The following is a 17,333-nucleotide window of genomic DNA, read 5'->3' as shown; positions in this document are numbered from 1 at the left end:
CACACACACACACACACACACACACACACACACACACACACACACACACACACACACACACCCCAAATGGGTGATTTTTCTCAAACATAGCTGACTTAAATCCTAACAATCTTATTTGATTTTATAATTTTCTCCATAAAATGAAGTTACAGGATTCATGCATATAATCAAACAAAATCTTTCCAATGAATTTAAACAGAAAATTCAACCAAGTTTTATTATTTTATTGCTCTAGATTGTTTTGCCTATGCATTCTTATCAGGAATTTGTTGAAGAATTGTCATTACATGTTTATGTAGTATAGTGTTGAGAACTTTGTCACTGATATCCTTAAAAGGCTACAAACTACCCTTTGAAGTAAAAGTGTAAAGTCCTGTGACTAATAACTGAGTGATCATTTTAACAAACACAAGTGTGATTTTCCAAGCAGGTGTGTTAATTGGACAGAATAAAACAACATTCCAGATAGAGTGAAAGTTGAGGACATAAGAATGGAAAGGCCAAGGCCACAGAGAAACCCCAGACTCTCACTATTTGAAATATTGGCAGAGGAACTGCAGCCCTCACAGGAGACTGCAAAGAAAAGAGCAGAAGAAAAAGGAAAGGAGCTAATGCTGCAGAAGTGAGAAGGGAGAGACCTATAAGAGACACACTGGTCAGTATTCTGAAGTGTCAGGAGGAGGTCAACGAAAATAAAGGTTTAAAAGGAAGAAATACACTCATGCTAAAGTCATTAGGTTTTAAAAAGGATAGATTATGGATTTTATGTAAATATGAGAACAAAAGAACAAACACACCAGGATCACAAAAGGACAAGTTACTGGGGTCAGGAAAGACTCGAATCAAAGCTATTTCTTCCACCCCTTTCTCAGGAACCATATCTGAACGGCTGCTCAGTTATCTGTGTCCTCAGCAAACACTTTTCTTTGCAGTATTTTATGTGTGATATAGTTCCAAATTTTTATGGCCTCCTTTACCTATTGCCTGCTCACCAGCTGTCAACTTTTCCAGAGAGGGAAGAAAGGAGGGAAGGAGGGAAAGTGGGAGAGAGGGAGATATCTAGCTAAGCCACTTTTAGCCTGTGCACAAATCATGAATTTCTGGCTACCCTGTAGGTTTAAGATTAAGTGTCCTCTCTTGTCATTAAATTGAGCAGACCTTGCTGTACTGCACATAGTTGTCAACTGGCCTGTTGCGCATAGATGAAGTTCTGTTAAGGCTCTGGCATTTACTTTAATTTCCTTCTTTCTGTCTCTCTGTCTCTGTCTCTGTCCCATCTGTAAACTATCTCTGTCTCTCTCTCTTTCAGTAAACACATGTGTATGTAAACACAGCATGTATATACATAGCCACAGAGATACACACACACATCTTATCACTCGGGATGACCAGCACACACCTTTTGGGTGTATTTACTGTACTAAGGCTCTTTTAAGAATCAGAATCTCTACCATGAGACTCCTGATGAAACTGCATAATCCAATAATACCCAATTAACTAGGAGGAAGTACTTAATCTGGAGAGTAGGGGTAAGAGCTCTTTGCCCTTGCATTCTTCTCTGTATCACTGAAGAAAACATGCTTTTATATCATTTTTTTTTGGTACCGGGGATCAAAAAATCTTTTGTCAGAAGTAGGGAACATGTCCTCTTGTAGACCCGTCATTGTCAAGAGCACCAGGGTTACTAGGATCCCAAGAGACAGGGTATGTGGCTGCCAGAACAATGCTTGCATCCTATTGGGGGATTAACACTGATTGCCATAAATGGGATCTCTCTTCTCAGTGAATGATTAGACCACATGTCAGCAGGCAATGTGGTTATCATTGCTCATTCAGATATGAAAATATAGATACAGGCTTTGAACTAGCTAAGAAATTCTCACCAAGGGGGAAAATGTAGTAATATCATGTAAAATTTGAATTCGTCTTTATAGAAATTTGATCTAGGCTCTTAGGACACTTACTGTTCCTTGGGTAAAGCAGTGGGGAAACTGCTGACTGGTCTGCATAATTTTTATCTGTCTGTTTGCTCCTACTTTAAATGGCTGCCACAAGTCTAATAAAAGCCTATGTTATTGTGGAACTAAAAACACAGGAATAGTATGTGTTCATTAGTCTAAATTACTATTTTAAAAGCCTTATGTGTAAGCGTGTTTCCCTCATTATTTTTGTTCACAGAAATGCTATGTGATGTGACACTAATCCCCAATCAATGTTTTCAGTAAGATATCTGAATTTCAGTTCCATGCTCTGTCAGATATTGTTTTACATTGTGTGGTATATATCACCATTGATAGAAAATTAGTTTGCTATATTCTAACTCATTCCAATATGAATAGGAACAGAATACAATTTAGCAGCACATTGCTCTATCCAATCAGCATGTATTTGCAGGTTCATTGTGAAATGCAGTTGGTGGTATTCTGGGAGGTAAACATAAAGGATCCCTAGTCACTGCTCTTGGGGAGCTTGCTTCCTTGCTGATAATACTGCCCTGGAAGGTGCAGGCAATTACTCAGGTGTATATTCTTTTATTAGTTTAAACACTTGTTATTCAAGACCTGAGGTACTCTTTCAGTCAGCATCCATATATATATATTTTTTTGGATGCTCTTTCTCAATGCTGGGACTAACTTTGTCCTTAAAAATGGAATTTTTTTTCTTATCCATGAACTTATATCATCTCAATCACCGTAAAATTGTTTGTTTTTCCATGGGGTGTTGTCTCTTCATGGATTCTTGGCTGTGAAACTAAATATTGATTTAAAACATCTCACCGTATACCCTGAGTCTGTATGTTGCCACTTTTATGGCCCTAGTTCTTAAATACATAAATCCCCAGACTTCCATGTCTGAAGAGATCTTGAAGGACTCTGGGTCTTCACTTCCATCACTCAGATGCCCAGAGGACATCAGCCTCTTGGAAAGGCTTGAAACCAGAGATAAAAAACAGTGCATTCAACTTTAAAAATAGATGCCATATTTTAGTTGATCATATTTGAGGCTTTTAAAATTTTGTTGCTTAGTATAGGGTTCTCTTTGTGGCACTGGAGCACCAAGTACATTGCTTTTCATTTTGTTCTGGCTGCTTTCTTTTAAATGTTGCCATATCAGTACTTTTTCAGTAACAGATTTCATTTTCTTTGTTAACTGAATGCCTTGGCTGTTACCTCAACTGTTACCTCTGAGAGCCACACATGCTGTGTTCCTTGTTGTGATTTGCTTACACTTAGCCCATGATCATGTGCTGCAGTTGTTGCAGTGTGAACTGCTGCCTAATTTGCCAGCTCAGGTTCTAGGCTAAGACTAGTAAGACAACTTTCCTAATATCATTTGCCTGCTATCCTTGAATTCTTTGTTTAGTGCTGGCCTTACACATTGGCCCAATTTGCTGGTTACTCATTTGGTGCAGTGTGACAAATATTAAAGGGGTTACTAGATTCTTTGTTGGATTGTTGGGGTTTACAATCCCACCATTGCAGATGTACTTTGCTGAGTTAAACATTGCCTTTGTTAGTACGCCATCTTCATGACTTCCCCAGAGAATAACACCTGTGCCTATGGCACAGCAGTTTGGGTTCACTATGCCTGCTTTCAGGCCATGATGCTGTATGGTCTTGAGCTACTCAGGGCACACATAGAGGAGGACTGTGAGTTGTTACTACCCTGATTTAGTCTCCTGGCCAGAGTGCTTTGCAGAGCCAGACCACACACTGGCAATGTGAGCCTCATCTAGCTAGAGAGGAAATTCTGCTTTCTGCCAGCCTTGTGAAGACACTGACAATCTTCATGCCACTCTTTTCTATTCTGCCATACATGACAGGCTGACCAGGATTCCTCTCTCAGCCCTCCACACTATACTCTATGACATGATTTGAAGGTAAACGTGAAAATTTGCTCTACCTTGCATAAGAGCTATTTATGTGAAAAGCTATTTGTCACTTAAAATTTTGGAAGTGAATTTATTATAAGTGCCCCAAGGAAAATTTCTACTAAAAGCAAACTAGCAGTAAGATTTCTAGAAATAGTCCTCATTTTAGATATAAATAATCATAAATTTATCTTCTATAAATTTGAAGTTTAGAGTCTCGCTTTGATCATTTAAAATTTGTGATTATATTCTTATTGAGCTGTGGGGATTATTTTCAAGTTATGAGGCAATAATTATAGCATAAACTTGAATAAATTCCTTAATGCTCAAAATCAATAAGTATCTTTCACATACACTTGTGATATAAATATACTTCTAAATGACACTGTTATATGAAGTGTGAAAGAGCACGGATTTAATTAATTCATAATATGGAAGGGGACTTAGAAATAAGGAGTTTTGAAGAGTGGAAATTATAATTGACAAAATTATTTGCAGATCTGGATAGGCATTTTATTTGGGGACTGTTTTGTCTCAAGTTATTGCTAGTAGATAGTTAAATTTTCTTTAAAAATGCAATCTCACATATTTCAACTGTAATGATGTAAAGATTATTTAAGTACAGTTAGGACCATCACTTTTTGCTTGACAACCTGTGTTTCCCCCCAGGTTATCAGAAAGTCACAGACTGTTTTTTTAAACTAGTCTTTCTGTCAGACTGCAGTGATGTTTATATTAAAGACAAAATGTGTATGGGCATAGTCATTTTATCCTTATACATTCTGAAGTCCCCTTTTCTTTTTGATATTCATTTTTAAATTTTTAATGACTGATTTTTCAGAGTGTTAAAGAAACTGGAACAGAGAGCATGTTTTTATATTCTAGATGCTTAGACAGCTTGTGTTTTCATGGTCCCAGACAGCCAAAGGTCTTGGGAGGATCTTGACAGATGAGTGTTGTCATCTAAATGAAATTAGCACCATACTATGGCTAAATACTGCTTTCCCCAACACAGAATTTGATTTGTCTCCTTTAAGGTGCAAATTGCAGAGACACTGAACAATGCAAGTGATACCTAGACTGAGCCTTATATGTCCCTGAAAATAACAAAATTGCTGCAGAGTGAAAGGGATCTCTCAGAGGTTGCTTTACATCATCTAAGCACCTCGATTTGATTTCTTTATTGGGACATGTTATGGTTTAGATCTAAAAGTACTCCAAAAGTGTCATATATTTAAAGGTGAGGCTTTTGAAAGGTAATTGGATCATGGAGGTGCTGTGCTCATTGGTGGACTAATCCACTGAGGAGCTCATGTGCTGTTGGAGGGAAGTTGCTGGGGATGTAGCATTGAATGGTGTGTTCTTGTCTCTGGATCTTCCCTTCTCTCTCTGCTTCCTGAAGCAACCAGCTTTCTTCACCCTGGCTTTCTACCATGCTATTTCTGCCTCAGTGACATCCAGCCATGAACCAAATTACTCTAAGTCAAATTGAACCTCTCCTTTTTTCAGTAGTAGTCTTTTATACCAGTCAGGAAAGTGACTAATATACAACATAAACCCAGAAACTGATGACATTGTTTATTTGTTTTGGATTCCATTTGTGGTATCTCAGAACTTCTGCTTTTGCCAAGAACAAAAATTCATCATGGGGATATTGTCCTTTATGCATTTGGTAAGCATTAAGTGATAAATCCTGCTATCATGTGATGTTGGTCACTGAGAGAGACCGACTATAGGCTCTTTGAATTTGTCACTCTTCTTAAGTAGTTATAGGGAAAGGAAATTATTTTGTCATTCTTCAGGATATTTGTGTGACACAAGTATATAAAACTAGAAAAAGTATAATGAAATATTATAAACTAATGGGAGATTCATAATTTCACAAACAGTACTGGGGAAAAATGATCTGTCTTTTCTCACCCCCAACTCATATATCAAAATAAATCTCAGAAAGATTAAAGAGTTAAATGTGAAACATGAGCACATAGAACCCTTAGAAGAAGATACGGATGATTATTAACCTAAAAAGAAAGATTTCTAAGCTTAAAAGCAAGTAGAAAAAAGAGGCAAAAAAATTGCTGTGTTTGACCTTAATTCTTGACCTAGCTTGTATCCCTGGTGATTCATCTCTGACAAGTAGTATGAAATGCACTTAGTTTCTGGGTTTTGGATGAGCTGCTTTTGTTGTAACTTTTAAGAGTGTGGTTCTCAGAGTGTTGCTGGTGAACTAAATCAAAGGGATGTGTGTGCCTGGGAAGATGAATTGAGAAAAAGTCATGTAAGCAGCCTGGAAGTATATTTTAATATATTAGTTAAGTATTAAGCACACAAATTATACACCCTCTTGTACCCTAATCTGTCACTTTTCCCTGTTAGAATGACCTGGCACAATTAAACATTTATGAAATTTTTGTGATGAAAGTAAGAGTGGGAGGAGGGAGGAGACAAAGTAGTGGAAGCGAAAAAGGAGAGGAAAAGAAAGAAAAGGAAGAAGAGATGACAGGAGGGGGAGTGTGAAATGCCAAATATAAGTTAAAGAAATCGTAAATGCCAAATATAAGTTTAAAAAAGCAAGCTAGAGAGTAAAGAGCAGGAGAGACTGAGGATGATGGAATGGCTGTGGTAGAACTAGAGCCTTCTTTTCACTTGTCAAGGTTTTAAGTTTTCAAAGTGTGGCCCAGGGCCGGAAGCCGATTACTCATCAGTGAAATCTGTCTGTAGGACCTGAAGGCAGTTGGTCTTCTTTTGTTCCCAGTGTCCTCCTTTCTTGGCACTTCTGGTAGGCATCACTTTCTTAATTCTTCATTACTCAAGCGTTTTGTACATCAAGTCCCAAGTCTCCTCTAGTCATTTCCCTCCCTGGCTAAGCTGGCCTTTGTACAGTTGCACAGTTGTCCCTTCCTGGTTTGCTGCTGCTAGTCTTTGGAGGGCGTTTTATTTCCCTATTTCACTTGTCATGTTTTGGCTACTTGTTTCAAATTGAAACCTTCTGGCTTGTGTAGTGTATTTTTTACCTTTTGTGGAACTTTTTCAGATTCCTTACAGATTCATTGGAGCAAAGACCTCCCAATCTCTTGCATAGATGTCTTTGCCTTTCTATTGCCACAGATCGGGCCTTTGGGTTGCCATCCCACTTGTTCCTCCTACAGACTGTCTAGGAATAATAGAAAACAACCTGGCTTTAATCCTGAGAGCCTAAGTTTTTCTCTAGTCATGCCATCACACCACCTTTGGTGGTTGCCCCTCTGAGAGGTGGCAGCAACGGTGACATGAGGAGATGGCATTTATGTAATTTTATGGTTTCTAACTGACTAATGCCCATCAAGAAAGAATTAATTATGCAAGAATGGAAGTAGACACTGAAAAGAAAGGTATTATTTGTCAAGTATTTGATGTGTAGTTGACTAGTAATGAGCATTGCTTAAATTGCAATTTTTAAAATGATGTTACAGATTGTTCTAGCTAATTAAAAACTTTAGGTGTTGGCTATATATCTGGCATGAACAAACTGTGCTTGAGGTTAGAATCCTGCAGTGTGGTGATATAACAGTACTTTCTCTTGGAATTGCTGAGTTTATAGGTAGAGCTTCAAGATTTCATTCCAGTGCTAGTCTTGAAAAATGACATTTTGTTTTTTCTCCATGTGTTTGTCATTTGGACAATCTTATACTTCAAACTGCTTTTCATTCGGGTAAGAACTTTCTTTTATCCTTATTTTTCTAAGACAAAACATCCTGGCTTAGGATTTCTGGGCGGGCTGAGAAAGAAGCTGAGGTGAAGTAAGATTGAGGGGCATTTCCTCTGAATGGAATTGCTGAACATTTACCCTTAAATGTTGGCAGCTGCATGACAGAATCCTAGCCAGGTCAGCAAGGGCAATTAATGTTCTTTCTCCAACTGGCCCACACAGTCATCCAGTAGTTCTTCCTCTTTCTTCCTGGTTCTCTCCATGCATTTTATTTTTGCTTCCTCTAGCTGTCCATCTCTGACACTTTCTAAAGTACCGTGTTCTCTCATGAATACCTCTCTGTCATGGTAGTCTTTTTGATTTCTTAAGCTTAGCTTGTTGTGGGCCTTTAGTAATGACTTTGCTTTGATCATGGGCCAACACTTTTCTTTTGAAAAATCTTCTTGTATAAATGCATTACAAGTTCTACAGGGTCCTCCCCACACTGACATGGTGAAGATAGAGGGCTGCTCTTTCCAGAAACTAAGCAGCAACCTTGGCTGGCCTCCTGTCCAAAAGATTGCTGTGGGTGTGGAGTCAGCAGCACAAGGATCCACCTTTATATAGGTAGCAAAGACTGGACAGGGCAGATTAAATGGATTAATTGTATTAGGTAAATTTTATAATGGGCAAAAGCTGTAGACTAGGATGGGATTGAGGAATTGAAATTTAGGATTAATTTATAGCTCTTGTTTTTTGTGAGAGAAAAAAATATGGTTAATAGATGTCATACTTGGCAAAGTTATCCAAGTGAGCAAATGATAAGAATATATCCAGTATTTCATACTATTGAAAATGACATATGAGTTCTAATTATCCTGAATTTTTTTTTGAGATTACTTGTGGCAGTCATATTCTGCTCATTCTTCTAGTCTCTATTAACATTCATTTTGTGAATATCTTTGCTACTATTCATGTGAAAAGATGAAAGTTTAAAAAAATATAAGACCATATTCAGTAATCTAAGCTACTTAGTGCCACATTGTGATATTAGTTTGAATTACTATTATTAACACAAAGTTTTAAAAACAGGAGTTAAAATTGGTTAAAACACTAGAGAATTTTGTCTGATGTTTGATTTATATGAATAGACTATAAATTCATATTAGAAAACAGAAAGCAATACTGAATCACAAAAATGAAAAGCATGAAGTTAAAATCAAACCGCAAATTATGCCCAAGTTCAAGTCCAGGATTTGTGGGTGGTGGATAGGACAAAGGAGACATTCAAGAGCCTAGACATGCCCATGAATTACTGTCACGTTGCTTCTTGAAAAGTAAATTGATAGCAAAGTCTCTTATACTTTCCCATGAATTTCTGCTAATAATTTTCCATCAAAAAGTATAAAAATATCATTGGCTACTATAATACATTTATTAAGACAAGTTGCAGCTCTAATGTATGCATATATATGTATATGTGTATGTAATGTATATATGACATTTAGTTCATGCTTATTTTGTTTTTAACTTTTAGGAATATATTTCAGTTATCTTTCACATTCTGATTCATTTGTGTTGTTCACATGCCAAATGAGCCCACAATTGCAAATCTCTAGATGATTATATACAAATGTAAGTATACTTCAAATATGTGTTGCATTAGAATCCAAAAATCTTAGAACACTTAAGTAGCAAGAAACCAACTTTGGTATCAATTGCACCCCTGTCTCAGGCTGAATTGCTGCTTGGCAGTGGGTCTTTTCTCTCAGTACATTCTCATTCACAGCAGCTGGCGAGTGACTTGAAGACAAAGGATCGGAAGCCAGAGGAAAACGTAGGTCCTGTGCCCACCCTTCTTTAAAGCTACTAACATCATCTGCCTTCCCCCCAAAACTCACATTTTTAAATTTTCATTTTTATTGGAGTATGTTATCTTTGAAATTCCACAGAATTCAAATTAGGACTTGATTTAGAATAAGAGGTGCTAATTTGCAAATTATTTAATCAAACATAAACCTTTTTATCTCAGATTAAACTTTGAATATAAATTTGCTACAAGGAAACCCTTGCTTTTATGATGATCACTGTGAATGATCATATATGTTATTTCATGGCATGACCTTTATAGTATGAGAGACAGGGAGTTTATCAAATATCTCGATAGTGGAAAATTCAATTTAAAAACTAATTTTTAGGAAGTTATCATTTTCCACAAAATCTCAAGTAATTTTACCTTTATGAATCTGACTAAGAAGGTGTTCTAAATTCATCAATTTTTTGAGATAAGACTCATCTGTTAGGGTGACAGGTGATTTTTTTCTACCCAATTCTTTGCCAGTTTTCATAATAACTATGGCAGTGATCCTGCTGGTAGGCAACCTCCAGTTTCATGAGTAGACATTCTATTTTAATAGGGAACTTGTGATCCCTGACAGGTGGATTCCAGTGGTTTGGTATTTGATGCATACATCTGAATGAAGGAAATTTAGATTTTACCCACCCAAGGGGAAGGAATACTCTCATTATGGTGTCCCTGAGGACTGATGTTTAGGAAACTGTTCTAAAGTGTGGTAGAGCTGTCATCCATCCACACAAGCAAAAGTATATGGTGTTTAAAAGAGGTGGGGGCAGAAAATGTACCACCCTTTCCTCTCTTCCACTCAGGATTTCAAGGACCAAATGAAACCCGATGATTGTCCTAGATGCACCACCATACTGTGGGAAATGTGATGTACAGGTCACTGGAATCTAAATTTCATATCTTCCTTAAGGAAGGAGATATAGACAAGATTGCTGAATTTAAACAGAAAGCTAGTCCCATTTCCAGATTGAGACTTTTGGAGGCAGACAGATGGAGAAAGGCACTGTGGTTCATTGAGGTGGATTTACTAAGTGGGATTATGTATTAACATGGTACAATATTTACAGTGAAACATTAATATTTCTTTAGTGTATAATTAGTAAGCAGGGCCTTTCTAGGACTAGATTTGGTGTAACTGCAGCTAGCATGGTGCTTCTGATAGTGAAGTGCATAGTACCAGGGTGTGAGAGAAGACTTTGGCACACAGGAACTGACCCTAATAACTGGATCACTTGGTGAGAAAGGTATTTCTATTTATATTCTTCTAAAATTATTCTGTTTAGTTTGAAGAAGAAATATCAGTTGGGGCTAATCTGAACTCTTTTTATTCCTAAAACATGCTACCTCCTCATGGAGAGAGAAGAGCTTCAGTCCAGAGCGCCTTAAGCCTGTGAAATATCTAGTTAAAATTCAGTGCCACTGATTTATTTTACATTCACCTCCCCGCCATCTTAGAATGTATCTGTGTAGTTTAAAAATACAAAGGGAGTGACTGCTAATGGTACTGAATTTCTTTTTGTGTCATGAAAATGTTCTAAAAGTGGTTGTGGCTATGGTTGCACAACTGTGAATCTACTAAAATCTGTTAAAATTATTGTGCTGTATATTTTAAGCAATTGAATTGTATGTTATGTGATTCATAACTCTGTTATTATAAAAACAATCATTAATAAAGGGGGAATAAAATGATCAGAGAAGTAAACATGGATAGTCAACACATTATGAAAATTTCCTCTCCTCCCATCCCCTTTGCTTCCCTTCCCTTACCCTCACTTTCCCTTTCCTTCATTATTAAACCGAATTGTAAACATGATTGGCTGGAGAGCTGCCCAGGGAATTACTAAAGCAAACTTCTGTGCCGTTTATGGAAGCAAGACTTTGGGGAATGATCAGAGAAGTAAACATGGATAGTCAACACATTATGAAAATTTCCTCTCCTCCCATCCCCTTTGCTTCCCTTCCCTTACCCTCACTTTCCCTTTCCTTCATTATTAAACCGAATTGTAAACATGATTGGCTGGAGAGCTGCCCAGGGAATTACTAAAGCAAACTTCTGTGCCGTTTATGGAAGCAAGACTTTGGGGGGTATATATATAGGATTGGTGAGCATGACCCGGACGGAATTCACCTTCCAGGTAGTTTGCCTGCGCGAGGGAAATATAGTTGCTGGCCTTTCCTCTCTGACACTATTCCCCTGCTGTGCTACCCAGCCTCCATAAACTAAGAACCTTGCTCTGTCAAAGTAAACCTTACCATCTTTGAATAGCAGCTGTTGGATATTTTGTATAAGCAATGATAAAGCTGATTAAAAACCTTCTCTGACTTGGTCTCTTCCTTTCTGCCTCCTTCCCCTCCCCTCCTCCTTCCTTCCTTCCTTCCTTCCTTCCTTTTACTATGCCCCATCTTTGTTTTTCTTTCCAGTAGGATACTTCTGATGGGGAAAGAATGAATCCTTAAAAAGGTCATTTTGGGCTTCTTATCAATTCAAATAAATCCCACTACTTTAGACAGGATTTTAAAAGCTATATGAACAACAAAAATTCAAGGACAGTACTATAAAACTTACTTTTAACCATAGTTGGTGAAACCTAATGATTCCTCATTGGTAATGTTTCTGGATTCCGGTTTAAGCTTAGCTATTGAGCTATATTGATCCAGGTGCTTTTATTCTGAGATGTGAAGCACTGGAGTTCAGAAATCCCTTCCTTCAATATTGAAAAGTGAATGTTTTTCTAGGCTTAGAGGCCTATATTTCTAGCTTTGCAGGAACATCTCTATATTCCAGGTGAAATCAGTTACATTCAGTGACATTCCCACTATAACAAATGAGATTGCCTTATACATTTTGAAGAGAACTGAAGTCAAAACAAAGATCAAGTAGAAAATTGTTGTTGTTGTCTGGTTTGGTCTTATAAAATGATAGCTGCATTTTTGAAATTCAAATTAAAATGTATAAATATTTAGTCAGAAGATTATGACTTATTGCAATGCAATTTTCTAAACTTTATCTAGTCAGAGCCCAAACCTGTTTTATTTAATAAATTAATCAACCAATCAGTCAATCAATTATGGGGTATTGGGAAATGAGCAAAGAGTTTCAGGGCTGAACTTGGCTTTCTTAACTGGCTTCTTCTATGTTCCCATTTTTGTTGTTCTTTTTTTGTTCTTGGAAGCAAAGTCTTACTCATTTACCTTTGCTCAGTAGTCTTTTCTACACCTACAACTTCCACTATCCTGATCTTTTTATTTTAGGTCACATAGTTTCTTTCTCAAAAATGGGCCCTTTCTCTAATTTCCACACTAGTCTCCATGTAGTTGGATTTGGAGCTTGGGTATTGGTAGGATGGGGCAACCTCCTAGGGCTGGAATTACTGCAGAGTAGGGTAGAGATTAAAACATATCTAGAACAACCCTAAAAGTAGATAAAGGAAGGAGTGAAGGCTAGATAAGCTGAATAGCAGATCAAGGATCTTGGTAACAGACAATAGGTGAGGGTCAGATAGACAGTCAAGGGGTTCTGCCAATACAGTGTTATAGGCCTGGAATCCATTGTGAGGACATTAGGTTCTCTGAGGACTGATGAGAGCAAACCCTGGCATACATATATTATTCTCCAAACAGGACAATTTTCAACTTGAATACCCAGGAATCAGATATATTTACTGCTTCTTCTCCTTGTGTCAGTTATTTTTTTCATTGCTGGGACAAAATACCTGACATCCACAAGTTAAAGGAGGAAATGTTTATTTTAGCTCACAGTTTGTAGAGGTTTCAGTCCATAGTTGGCTGGCTCCAATGAAGTATGGCATAGCAATGAGGCATTGCAGAGGAGAAACATTTCATGGGGTGGCAGATATGAAGCAGCAAACCCTCCCTATCCCTTTGTATTCTATCCAGTCTACCAGACTATTGGGGTACAACCGACAGTCAGGGTTGGGATGCTGTTTTCAGTAAATCCATTGAGCCACAACCAGAACTATTATAATCCAATCAGCATACTAATCCATTCATCACACATCCATAATCCATATTCACACACCCTAGATGCAGCCACCTCTGAAAAGTCTCAGCTATGAGCACATGTGGCCTTGGGAGACATCTTGATACGAGGCATAGCACCTTCCTTATATCTTTATGATTCATTTTTGAAATTTTTTTCATCTTTAAAGATCCAATTTAATACTTGATGCTTTTTATGATCCCCCTATTCATAGAAACTTTTCTCTTTGAAATTCACTTTTAGAAGGGGCAAAGGAATGAGGATCACTTATATGTGCAAATGATTTGAACTTCCTTTGCTTAATCCTCATTAGAACCTTGTTTAAGAGTCGTCTCTGATTTTAAAATGTTAGGATTTTCTAGAGACTAATGTCTATATTTTGTAAGTAGCTGGCCTATCAGGATACTGAAGTAATATGAAAGTGTGGGGAAAATAAGAAACGTTTTGCAGGTGATGTTTAGATTTTTTGGCCATCTAAAGCTCAACTTGCTGTAGGACTCTGATAATATTCTGGTAATACAACTTGTCTCAGATCAATGTTAATTGTTTTGCCCAAAATAAGTTTATAAATTAATACATTGTAGTATTTCTCTAGCATCCTCCCAGATCCAAGTCATTGTATCTGTTCATGCAACAAAAGAGTACGGAAGAGACATCTTTAGATAAGATCATCCAAGGAGGGAGTAGACAGAAAAGAAGAGTACCTATAAGTGAGCAGTGTGGTCTCCTAGCATCTAAGGAGTATTCCATCATGGCAGAAGTTTCTTTGAGATTGGCTAAACTGAAAATGCACATGGGGTTTAACACATAGATTTGGCAATGACCTTGACAAAAGTCCTTTCTATGAAGTGATAGATGAAATTTGATTGCAGTAGATAGAAGATATAGAAAATTTTTCTTTGAAGAGGAAAGAAACTGGAAGGAGGTGGAGTGAGATATGGGTCAAGGGATTACTCTGAAGACAAAAAAGATCACTACATATTAGTTAAGGGAACAATTCAACAGGATTAGTTAACAATTATAAACATACACACCAAATAAGTGCACCCAACTTCATAAAACAAACACTAATGGACATGAACAATCAGGTAAACATCAATACAATTATAATAGGGACCTCAGTACCCCACTGTCACAAATAGATCAACTAGACAAAAAAATAGATCAACTAGACAAAAAAAAAAAAAGAAATCAACACAGAAATATCAGAATTGAACCAAACCTTTGAACAAATGGACTTAATTTGTTCAAAGATCCATTCAACAACAACAGAGTAAATATTCTTTTCAGAAGCATGTGGAACTTTCTCCAAAATAGACCACATACTAGCTGCTAAATATTAACTACCATTTAAATAAATACAAAATAATCAAAACTATCCCTTGCATATTATTGGACCACAGTGCACTGAAACTAGAAATCAATGGCAAAAGACACCACAGAAACTACACAAATACATGGAAATTAAACAGTACCCTCTTGAATAATCAGTGGCTCACAGATGCAATTAAAGAAAAAATTAGAGTTTCTACAATCAAAAAATAATGCTAGTACAACATACTGGAACCCATGGGATGCAATGGCATCAGTCCTAAGAGGGAAGTTTATAGTGTATTCTCACATCAGAAAAACAGAATGACTTTCTTCCATCCAAGCTGCCATCACTCCAGCACCAGGAAGGTAGCTTGGGCCCCGATCCACTGAGGGAAGGAGACCACACCTCCTGCCCTGAGCTGCAATTGCTCCAGCACCAGGAAGGTAGCCATGTGGGTGCCCCTGAACCCCCATTACTCCCCTTACACCCCCCCGTGCATTCTCAGACTTCCTGATTGTGCCAGTCTTTGGACCCACTCTGCAGAGGCAGAGGTGGTCATAAAGGGTATTTTTCTGAGTTCCCAACTTTGAATATCTTTAAAGAAAGGGCGTAGGAAACCTGTAGTAGAATGGTGTGGACTTTAACCGTTCATAATGTTGGGGAACTTAATCTGGGCCTTGCAGCCTGCGGTCAGTCTGTGTCATGGGGTTCAGCCATCAGCTAACTGAGATCAGGGGTCTTGTATCCTAGCTCTGTCTGAGCCATTAAATGCTAAATATGAAAAGTTTGTTCACTGCAGACATGTTCTGGACTGCTTCTTGATTTCAATTTAATTCAAATGGTTTAAGGGTGATAGACTAGTGACTACCACAGTTGGTCAGTTTCCAAGTTGTGCTTGATCATAATGTGTTGCTGATTGTATCAGTTGGGATAAAGGATTGTGGTTGATTTGATGAGCTGTTTTCTCGGACCTTATGAAGATGAGAATGTCTGAGGGGTGGTTAGAAACCTAGAAGCTAGGGCACAACTATATCAGGAAGATTTGGGTGATAACCTAGAGATTAAATCAAGGACAGCCTGACAACAAAAATAAAAATGAAAAAACACTTAAGACACAAAGACAGACATCCAGCCCACCAATGGCAAACAGTAGGGCAAATGAGGATGAAAAGGCCAATAGTGAACCACCAGGACACCCTGAACTCAAAGCACAGGAAGTAATAAAACAGATCAATCAGGCTCTAGAAAAATTCAAAACAGAAATAATTTCCCACCTTACCATAGAGATGGTGAGCAAAATGAAAGTCATGATTCAAGACTCTAGAGCAAAAACTGACAAAAAAATAGATGAACTCAGGACTATGATAGAAGCCATGAAGGCCCAGAATAAGAAAGAAATGGAAACAATAAACGCCCAACATAAGAAAGAAATGGAATCCATAAAACAGATTCAAACAGATATCTAGGAGATTAAACACTCCACTGCAAGTGTATGCAACAGAATAAAAGAATGAGAAGATAGACTCTCAGATATAGAGATATGATTGCAGTCAGTGACCGTGAAAAGAGAGGTGGCTTAAAAACAGTAGGGGATCATGAAAAATCAATCCAACAACTCCTAGATGATGCAAAGAAGTATAACATAAGACTGATAGGAATCCATGAAGTAGCAGGAGAAAATACAAATGACTTAAAAAAGCTGTTCACAGAATTAATTACAGAAACTTCCCAAACGGAGGAGAAGAATTTGACATTCACATAAGTGAGGCATATAGGACCCCAACTAGCCACAATCAAAAAAAATCTACACCTAGACATATAATAATCAAGACCCCAGAAAGCCAACAGAAGGACAAAAATGCTACAAGCAGTAAGAGAAAAGAAACAAATCACATACAAAGGAAAGCCCATCAGAATCACAGCAGACTTTTCAACACAAACCCTTAGGGCAAGGAGAGCCTGGAGTGAGATATTTCAAGTACTAAAAGAGAACAACCTCCAACCAAGACTGATGTATCCTGAAAAACTCTCTTTCAAAATGGAAGGGGAAATAAGATAACTCCCATGACAAAGAACACCTCAGAAACTACATGAATACCAAACTAGCACTACAAGCAATTCTAAACAAGATCCTAGAAAAAGACAATGAAGGCAACAACACCATGAGGCCCAACAGAGCAAATGAAATAGGCAAGGCAAGAAACTAAAAGGAGAAGGTGAAAAAGTAAAAAGAGTCAACAAAAGGCCAATAACATGTCAACAATAAATCAGTACATATCAGTTATAACCATCAATGTCAATGGCCTCAACTCACCAATCAAGAGAAATAGACTGGCAAAATGGAATAAGAAGCAAAATCCAACAATATGTTGTATACAAGAAACACCTAGTGCAAAAAGAAGCCCATAGACTGAAAGTGAAAGGATGGAAACAATTCTCCATGTGACAGGAGCCAATAAAAAAGCAGGGGTAGCAATCTTATTTGCAGACAAAGCAAATTGCAAACCAAAACTGATTCTAGTATTATTGATGTAGGATGGTACTATATCATACCTCTGTGAATGTAAAATATCTTGTACCTGCTTTATGATATGTAGTAGTGACCATGCTTTATCA

At 37.5% G+C, this 17,333-nt stretch overlaps 1 long non-coding RNA gene across 2 annotated transcripts in view; it reads left to right on the top strand.

The window, feature by feature from the left end:
• Positions 1-17,333, top strand: part of LOC117285379 — a 217,551-nt gene that overhangs the window by 5,279 nt on the left and 194,939 nt on the right. The gene's annotated exons all lie outside the window — the stretch shown is intronic.

This window comes from Fukomys damarensis, unplaced genomic scaffold (assembly GCF_012274545.1).
Source record: "Fukomys damarensis isolate Sample0158 unplaced genomic scaffold, DMR_v1.0_HiC HiC_scaffold_9, whole genome shotgun sequence".
In the NCBI taxonomy this organism is placed as follows: Eukaryota; Metazoa; Chordata; class Mammalia; order Rodentia; family Bathyergidae; genus Fukomys; species Fukomys damarensis.
This window is presented reverse-complemented; position numbering and strand designations above follow the sequence as displayed.